This window comes from Dipodomys merriami, unplaced genomic scaffold (genome assembly GCF_024711535.1).
Source record: "Dipodomys merriami isolate MVZ:Mamm:240054 unplaced genomic scaffold, mDipMer1.0.p SCAF_10, whole genome shotgun sequence".
Taxonomy (NCBI): domain Eukaryota; kingdom Metazoa; phylum Chordata; class Mammalia; order Rodentia; family Heteromyidae; genus Dipodomys; species Dipodomys merriami.
The window spans coordinates 18601402-18611432 of record NW_027202271.1 but is presented as its reverse complement, the minus strand read 5'-3'; the positions used below and the strand labels follow the sequence as shown (position 1 = coordinate 18611432).

At 37.2% G+C, this 10031-nt stretch overlaps 1 long non-coding RNA gene across 1 annotated transcript; it reads left to right on the top strand.

Annotated features, from left to right (window-relative positions):
* Positions 1-3921: 3921 nt before the first annotated feature.
* Positions 3922-7627, top strand: LOC138837225 (uncharacterized). The gene is made up of 4 exons (XR_011375265.1): positions 3922-4013; positions 6031-6084; positions 6352-6408; positions 7466-7627. It is a non-coding gene; the product is annotated as an uncharacterized lncRNA (long non-coding RNA).
* Positions 7628-10031: the final 2404 nt, after the last annotated feature.

The following is a 10031-nucleotide window of genomic DNA, read 5'->3' as shown; positions in this document are numbered from 1 at the left end:
ATCTACCTATCTAAATATCACTACTTTCTCTTACTCACCAATAATTGTGGCAAATGCTTTAAGTGAGAATTGTCAATAAAAAGAGAAAACAATTTTCAGTGTTATTTCAAGAAAATGACAGAGTCCTTCCAATGTGGGTTTAGCACAAAAGACATCATTTTTGCCAAGATGAAAATCATTTAAGTCTCTCAATGAGATAACTGAGGACATACCATTTGAATGTAGAGATTTTCCTACTACTCAATTTTTCCATACAGAAATTCAGCATTGAAGTTGGGGGACCCGGTTGATTCTAAAACTGGGATATGATATCAAGTTAGGTTTTGCTTCCATATTGTTTTTATTTAACAGTTTCAATAATTTCAAATGTATGCCACTGAAGCACCAAGACCTACAGTAGAGACACCTGAAATGCTATTATGCCCATGTGTTCCCTGTTTCTTTTCTTTTCCTTTGGCTTTTCCTTTTCTCAATGTATTTTTATTGTTCATATAAAGGTGATGTACAGAGGGGTTGCAGTTATATAAGCAGATAAAGGAGTACATTTCTTTTGCCAACGGCAACCTTCCTCTCACTCTCTCCCAGTTTTTCCTCCCATTCTCACCCACACTATATAATTCATTTTCAACTTACTGTCTCGCTAATACTACTGCTTCAGTATTCACCCTTTTGCACCATTTCTGTGGCCCCCTCCTGACTCTCCCAAAGAGAATTAACTGAACAAACAAAAGAAAAGGAAAAGATAGTGTCAGTGTCTCATAACCCCATAATCCTTGTTACTCAGTAGGCTGAGATCTCAAGATCTCTGTTCAAACCCAGCCAGGCGAGTACAGTCCATGAGACTCTCATCTCCAATAAGCTATTCAAAAAAAGGCTTCAAGTGGTGCTGTGGCTCAATTGGTAGAGTATTAGCCTTGAGTAGAAGTTAAGCGATAACATGGAGGTGCTGAGTTCAAGCCCCAACACCAGCAGAAAAAAAGTAAACAAACCAAAAACTACACCAAAGCAAAACCTCTTATTTTCATAAGTCCATTTCAATATAATTTATTTTAATGGTAACAGGAAACAAAGGAGCAGGCAACAATGCTTGATAAGAAATGTACTCATTTCCTTGCTGATGTAATTGTAACAACTCTGTACGATATTCTCACAATTAAAAAAACTTATTAATAAAAAATAAAAAAATTATAAGTTCTTAAATGCACACAGCTACTTTGCCCTTGTGATCCTCTTCTAAGAATATCTTCCTTTGATTTCACTGTGTGTGAATGCATACAGATCTGTATAATTTACCTTGGTCCAGTGTGTTTGCTTTCATATCCAGTGTACTTACTTTTCGAAGTATAAGCACATTGTGGCTACCACAAATGAAAAAATAAAATATACAACCTATGTTTCTCTAGGTCTGCTGAACTTCACTTCTTATGCTTTTCTCCAAATCTTTCCATTCAATACAAACAGTACAGTATCATCCATTCTAGTGGATGCATGGAATTCCATTGTGTATATCTCCCACATTTTCTTTATCCATTCATCAACTGAAGGGCATCTGAGTTGCTTCCATCTCTTGGATGTGGTAAAGAATGCTGCAATGAACATAGTTTTGTTGGTAGCTTTCATATGGTCTTGTTTGTGTTCTACTGGATAAAAGCTGGATTAAAGGGAATCTCTATAAATAGTCTTTTGAGGAATCTCTATACTCCTTTCCAGAATGGTTGGTGAACAAGTTTATATTCCCACTGACAGTTTAATAGACTTCCCTATTGGCCACATCTACAACAGCATCTGTAATTATTAGTTTTCTTGAAAATGGTCAATGTAACTGGGGTGAGGTGGAAACTCAATGTTGTTATGATTTGCATTTCCTTTATGGACAGAAATGCTGAATATTTCTTCCTGTGCCTATTGGCCATTTTTATTTCTTCTTTGGAGAAGTCTGTCTTTAAATATTTATTAATTGGGCTGTTAACACTTTGTTATTTTATCACTTGTAGTCTCTCCATGTCTGTGCAGTTTCTTCCTCTCCCAAAGATAGCTAAACAAATGATACCAAAAGAAAACAAAACTAGCATATGTCTGAGTCAAGCAGAAAAGGTCAGATAAGTTGATGTTAGGGAAATGAGCCCTAAGATATGTATTCAAATGTTTATTTCTTTCATGCGATTGTTTCTAACACATTTATAAGATTATTTCTTTGTTGTTTGTATGTCCTCCCCCACTGAATAACCCCTGTTTCACTGTATTTTGTCGGTATAAATTGTGGAGGGGAAAGGAAAAAACAAATTGTTCAGAAAGGGAGACAGGTAGACCCATTGGAACATTGAGATGTACAAGTCCTTATTTCGAAAACGAACTTTACATCTTTCATGGGGGAGTGGGGAAGAAAATTTGGTGGGTGGGGCAAGGAGAGAATGTGAAGGGATGTGAAGGGGAAATGCTTGATAAGAAATGTACTCATTATCTTGCCCATGTAATTGTAACCCTTCTGTATAGTATTATCAAAATAAAAATAAATAAATGAGCCAATAAGTAAAGAAAACAAAAGTAACAACAAAGACTATAGTATATTCAAACAAACAAGACATAAAGAAAAGAAAGTAACAACAAAGGCAAATATCCAAATATGTTATAGATTAATATTACACACACACACAATCACATACACAATTGTTGGTATACGTTAATTCCCTTTCAGCTTCCATTCCTGAGATTGAAATCCCATTCCAAGGTCTCTTCTTTCCTGAATTAATTCCTTTTGCTCTTTCATTCTGTTTTTGTGTAAATGATGAGAATTAAGTACAGATCATAAACATGCTCTGTGCTCTACCATTGGTCTACCCACCTACATCTCCAAGGACTATGATAGGAGAATATTTTGCCTCACATATTTTACATTTTAGCTTTTGAATAAACTGTGTTTGGACAGTATATATTCAATGTAAATTTTTTGTTGTTTTTGTTGCTCATAGGGTAAAAGATAAATTTTTATTTTTCTGCCCACTACTGTTTTTCTTTTATAGTGTTTGACACAGAACAATGCTCTACCTGTAGTGTCGAGAGAATAAATTGTTTCAATGAATGTGTTAATTTTTATAAATGTTAACTGTCAACTTTGTCTTAGAGTTTGCTTTTGACAGGTGTGTGGCAGTTCTGGAATTGAACTCAGGGCCTGTGTGATATTCCTGTGCTTCCTTCTTTCAAGACTAATGGTATACTCCATAGCTACAGCTCCACTTTGACTTCTTAATAGTTTAGTGGAGATAAGGATCTCAAGGATTTTCCTGCCCAATTGTCTCCTGAGTACCTATGACATCAGGCTGGAGCCTTGGGTGCCTGACTGGATTTTGCATCTTTAAACTAGAATTGCTTAAATGCAGGGAGGTCAGATTTGATTTTTCTTTCATTAGTGCTGAAATCCATCTGCTAGATGAACCTCCACACATGTCCAGAAGTGAATTCACAGCTTGAACAACCAGGATCAGAAGGGTTTTTGAGGTTGCCACTCTACTTCAAATATTCTCTGCAAAAAGCTAGTTGACTGACAATGTTATAAACTTAAATTTTTAGAAGAAGTGGTTTATATATCAACAAGACTGGTTCTTGGACATACCAACTTGACAAAAGAGATTGTAACAACGAAGCTAAAAGTCCAGAGTAAGAGGTAGTGGGGGGATTTTTGCCATCGAACACAAACATCCTTGAACTTAAATCTGTATAATCAGGATCAAGGAAGAGAACTCATGACCTTTTCAAAGGGCTTCTGGTTTTAATCTACTTTCTTCTGTTGACACTGACCTAACTTCTCCAGGAATTACTCATCCAGATACTTAGCTGGAAATTTCTGATTGGTGCACTCAACATATATAATCTAAGTTCAGAGTCCTGGTGTCAGTAGCTTGTCTTATCCTGGTACCAGAGTTACTTTCACTGTGATTCAAAATTTCAACTCAGAACCATGAAGTTCTTGGCATTCCTTGTAATACTGGGTGTTGCTGCTATCCTGGTTTCTTCTGGTAAGTAAAAGAATGTGCAAATACTTATTGTGTGAGGCAGTGACTTTGAGATTTTCATGAAGCTGTACCTTCCTGACCTCTTGTTCACAGCCTAGATCCATCTCCCTTCCAGTTTTAAGCTCTCATGACACTGGGTTCTGTTTTCTGAATTCAGGCAGATGTTTTCTCTGTATGAATCACACAGTCTAGTACCAATTATTGTTATTATAAGGCCTTTTCTTTCATTATAATCTTTAATTAACTGTCATAGGAGTTGCTATTTAAGAGTGAACACAATATATCTTAATCAATGTCACTTCTTTCAACATTCGCACCTAGCCTTCCCCTACCCACACTTTCCTTTACTTTTCTCAACTTTATAGAATATGGATCCAACTCTTGTCTGCATTTCCCCCTCCTTTCCACTTCACTCATGTTTTCCCCTATATGTGGAAGCTAGATTTAGCTTACAAAGTCATAAGTAAATGGCTTCGATGCTATGCAATTATATACAAACACAACTAATGAAATACAGTAGATTCACAGGAGATCTCAAACTGGACAGTTCCTCAGAAACACAAGTCAAAGTTCAGCAAAATAAAACACTAAGAAGTTAATACTCAGAAGGGATGAATTCGGGTCAATGGGAAAGGGGAAACCAATGAAGAGGAGGAAAAATGTCTAGAAGGTAATCAGTGGCTTATTTCAAGAAGTGTAAGAGGACAATGTTGTCTTGTTTAGGTAGAATTTGTCTTCAGTCTGACCTCTCAGGGACACTGCTTTTAAGAATAAAAATGACCATTACTACTCACAGTTAATCTTCCATCTCAAATGTTTTCTTCTTTTTTTTAATCTTTAAAAGAATGTCAACAGAGACTACATCAGACACCATAGTTACTGGAAACCTGTCCTGCCATTCGACTTCTTTTCTAAGGCCATTTCATTCCCAGTCTCCTTCCTGACAGCTTCCATGTGCATATTTTAATTTATATAGGATTCTAAGAAAACCCAGGGAAAGATGCATTCCTGATAATCTAGTTCACTTTGAAGCTAGGTAATCTCCACTTCCTTACATATTGTTATAAATTCTAGAAGCAAGCCTCTCTCACAGAGTTATCAGATTCATAGTTATTATTCCTCTTTCCTTAGCCAAAGGTTCAAGGCTGTGAGGCCAGACATGAGGGATTGAGTGTGTTTTGTTTTGCTTTATTGTTTGTGTCACTCCTGGGGCTTGAACTGGGGCCTGACTGCTGTCCCAGAGCTTTTGTGATCATGCACTCAATCACTTGAACCACAGATCCACCTCTGGCCTTCATGGTAGTTAATTAGACAGAAGAGTTTCATAGAATTTCCTGTCAAGGCCTCACTTTGATCCTTGATCTCAGATCTCAGCCACCTGAGTAGATAGAATTGCAAGTAAGAACCTCCAGTGCCCTGTTTAGGGTTATTGTTGATATATATATGCATATATATATGCATATATATATATATATATCTTTGAATAATTTGAAGAAAGAATTTCCTGGCTAATGTCAAATGTAAAGCAACTTTTACTGGTTTAAATTAAGATGAAATGGATTCTATAGTTGTAATTTAAGAAGGATTACAGGATGCTGTAATCATGAAGACAGTGATGCCTAAGGTGTGCTGCTACACCACGGGCATTTGTCAATGTTCACTTCCAATCTCTGAGTTGACAAGCAAGACTGTCCACTGTACCTTCCCATATTCCTTCTTGGAAACAGTTTTTCATGGAAGAGAAAATAGGAGGATTTGAACATTGTACTATCTCCACAGTCAATGTCAATGTCCAAGGAGAGAGGTTTCCATGTATTTGTCTCTCAACAAATAACATGGCACAAAGAATGGGGAATGATGGGCATTTATAGGAAGGTCAAAGATGTGAGTCACTAAACAACGGGAATGCAGAGATGAGTTTATAACAAAACAATTGTGTGCAATACTGAGCGGGACACATGTTATTATCTGAAGGAGAGAGAATGCTGTACCTTACAGAAATATTTCAAATCTTCCTCAGATGAGTCCACCACAGGTGATCCTACTGAGGATGCTTCTTATACCGACATATATGGTAAGAAGATTGCCTATCTTCTCTGTCAATGTCACTGCCCAAGGAGGGAGGTTTCAACATATTTGTCTCTCAACAAATACATGTGACAAAAAGAATGGGGAATGATGGATTTTATAAGAAGGTCAAAGATGTGAGTCACTAAACAACGGGAATGCATAGTTAATTTTATAACAAAATAATGTGTGTCCAATACTGAGTGGGACACATGTTATTATCTGAAGGAGAGAGGATGCTGTACCTGACAGAAATATTTCAAATCTTCCTCAGATGAGTCCACCAAAGATGACCCTTCTGAGGATGCTTCTTATACCCAAGACATATATGGTAAGAAGATTGCCTATCTTCTCTGTCAATGTCACTGCCCAAGGAAGGAGGCTTCAACATATTTGTCTCTCAACAACTACATGTGACAAAAAGAATGGGGAATGATGGATGTTTATAGGAAGGTCAAAAATGTGAGTCACTAAAAAACGGGAATGCAGAGATGATTTCATAACAAAATAATGTGTGTCCAATAATGAGTGGGACACATGTTATTATCTGAGGAAGAGAGGAAGCTGTACCTGACAGGAATATTTCAAATCTTCCTCAGATGAGCCAATCACAGATTACTCTCCCGTAACTGCTTCTTATTTCCCAGATATATCGATACACACACACACACACACACACACACACACACACACACACACACACACACACACACACACACACACACACACACACACACACACACACACATATATAGTGAGAAGATTTCCTTTACATGAGGCTTTGTTTTATGTCAATCTTCATACTTAGACCTTCTCCCATTTTTCCTGCCTCAGGAAATGCTATGGGGAAGAAAGTGTAGCAGAAATAAACGTTTCCTTTCTTCCTATGGCTCCCTTAACTCCTTCTGTTCTGATTCAAGTTAATATACTAATTTCCAAGGAGCCAAGAAGTTGAAGTTGATTGATTGTTAATTTACACTGTATCCTTGCTGTAATAATGGCATTTGACAAAGGTTAACCTTGGAAGAAATTGTTAGAAGGATAACACTTCTCCATCTTGCATGCAAGATGGAGAAATTAAAACAGGGTTTTAATTTAAAACCCTGTTATCGCTGGGAATCATTAAGGAAATACAAAAGTTTTGATAATGAGACTTCTGCAGGTAGACTCCTCTGTGAGCTATTCAGGACAACTTTGGGAAATTGGAACTTCATCAGCACTGAAGTCCATTTTCCAATGCTGCATTCATCTCTGCTTTCCTTTCAAGGTGACTCCTGTAAACTAAATAGCATTTTGTGTTTGCTAGTCTACATTCATATTCCAAAATTCTGAGAACACAGACTTCATGCTTATTAATAACCTCTATACATTGTTTTATTTATTTTCAGGATATGTTAAAAATATATATACCAAATATGGGTAGCTCTGTGGGAGCCAAAATGAAAACATTTTCATCATCAAGATTTGTTCTTCAGGACTGGACCTGAACTTACTTTCATTTGATTTGATTCAACCAACCCCCACCCCTGCACTTGTAGCTTCTAATCTCTAATCACATTAATCTGCTTTCAAATAAATAGTTATTGTGGGTTTCATCATACATGTTTTTCTTTATTATGAATTACTGGACTTTACGTTGCTTAGACAATCCATTCTACACAAAGACTTGTATTTAAACACCTCTGCAGTTTTTGGTTAACAGGACTTTACATTTGCTTGCTTTGGTTTTAGACATCACACCATAGCCCTGTCCTTTCTTTTTTGTTGTAAATTGTAAAGATTCTGTACAGAGGGGTTACAGTTACATGAGTAACAGAATGAGTGCATACCTTGTCACACATTGTTACCCTTTCCCTTGTTGTCCTCCCACTATCCCTTCCCTCCCTACCTGCGTTACTCTTCCCCCACCACCACCCAAAGATGTAAAGTTCATTTCCAATATACTGTCTTGTGGGTATCATTGTTGCAAGGAGCCATCCTGTGTCCTTGTTTCCCCCTTGTTGTTGTTGTTCCACTATGCTTTCCCTCCCCACCTCCCACACTCCTACCCACCTCTCCTACCCAACCCCTGCCCAAAGTTGTAAAGTTAATTTCCATTTACTGTCCTGTGGGTATCTGTGTTTGAATAGGTTATCCTATGTTTCATTATTCCCCTTCCCCTCCTCAGATTAGAAAAATGTATATACAAGATGCAGGGTACCAAAATCAAGTACAGTGACAACAGTGGATATGTCCTAGGGGAACAAACACACAAAGGAAACAACAACAACAACAAAAATCACATAGTACATTTAAACTGATAATAATAAATACAGAACACTTGTGTCCATATCTTGGGGTTCAGTTCAATTAGAATCATCATATATGATCATATGTACAGGGCTTTAAGCTTTTCAGCTGATCTGATAAGCTTATCCTATATGTATACAAACAGGATTCATGACAGGGATGCAAAACTGGTTCATTATATGCAAATCAATTAATATAATTCATTACATAAACAAGAATCATGATAAGAACCACATGACTATGTCAATAGAAGCAGAAAATGAATTTGACAAGATCCAACACCACTTTATGAAGCTAGGAATCCAGGAAACATTTCTCAATACAATAAAGGTTATGTATGACAAACCTACAGCCAGCATTATACTTAATGGTGAAAAGCTAAAGCCATTTCCTCTAAACTCAGAAACAAGACAAGGATGTCCACTCTCTCCACGCCTCTTTAACTTGCTATTAGAATGCCTAGCTAAAGCAATAGGACAAGATACAAACATAAATTGGATCCAAATAGGGAAAGATGAAGTCAAACACTCCCTCTTTGCAGATGACATGATCTTGTTTTTAAAGAACTCCATGGACTCCACTCCCATGTTACTGAAGCTGATCTGAAATGTTGGCAAAGTAGCAGGACACAAAATTAACCCTCAAAAATCAATGGCTTTTCTGTATGCCACTAATGAGAAGAGCACAGCTGAAATCAGGAAAGCAACTCCTTTTGGAATATACCCACAAAAGATAAAATACCTAGGAATTAACTAAAGAAGTGAAGAAAAAAAACAACATCTAGTGTTTAGACAGAGCAGACAATTAGGAGCCAGGCTGCACTTCTGAGGTCCACAGACACAGGACCAGCAAGAAATATGGGGCTTTAATCTTCTGACTTTTTCAGATTTTCATGATGCTGACTTGAGCAAAAAATGCAGGTAAATAGTTGACATAGAGATCTGTAATGATGTAGCTCATTCCTGTGGTGGCACAAGTTCCTTGCGAAGACACTGCCTCACAATTGTATTTCGTTGCTGCTCTTTTTTTTTCAGAGTGGCAGAGAAAGCCATCTCTTTCTCCACCTGATGCACCAACAATTCTGTCCAGTGCAATCAGTGAGAATTGTCACTCAAAGGAGAAACCAGTATTCAGTGTTATTTCAAGATGATGACAGAGTCCTTCCAACTTGGGTTTGGCACTAAAGAAATCATTTTTGTCAACATGAAAATCATTACAGTCTTTAAATAAGAGAATTGATGACAAACCTTTTGAAGGTAGAGAATTCTCTCCTACTCCATCTTTAGCTTAGAGATATTAAGAATTGCAACTTGGAAACTTGGTTGGTTCTAACACTGAAGTTATATTGAGTTTGGTATTGTTTCCTGTTGTTTTGCCACAAAGGAAAGTGGTTTTAAACATAGAGCAGGGACGCACCTAAAATGCCACAAGACATATAAGTTCCCTGTTTCTTCTCCTTTCCTTAGAATGCTCTAGGCTATCAATCATCAGGTGTGAGTTTATAGTTCCATTGCTTCTATTTTCTTAATGTATTTTTATTGTTGTTGTAAAGGTGCTGTACAGAGGGCTTGCAGTTATATCAGTCAGATAAAGGGGTACATTTCTTTTGGACAATGTCACACCTTCCCTCACTCTCTCCCAGGTTTTTCCTCCCAACCTCACCAC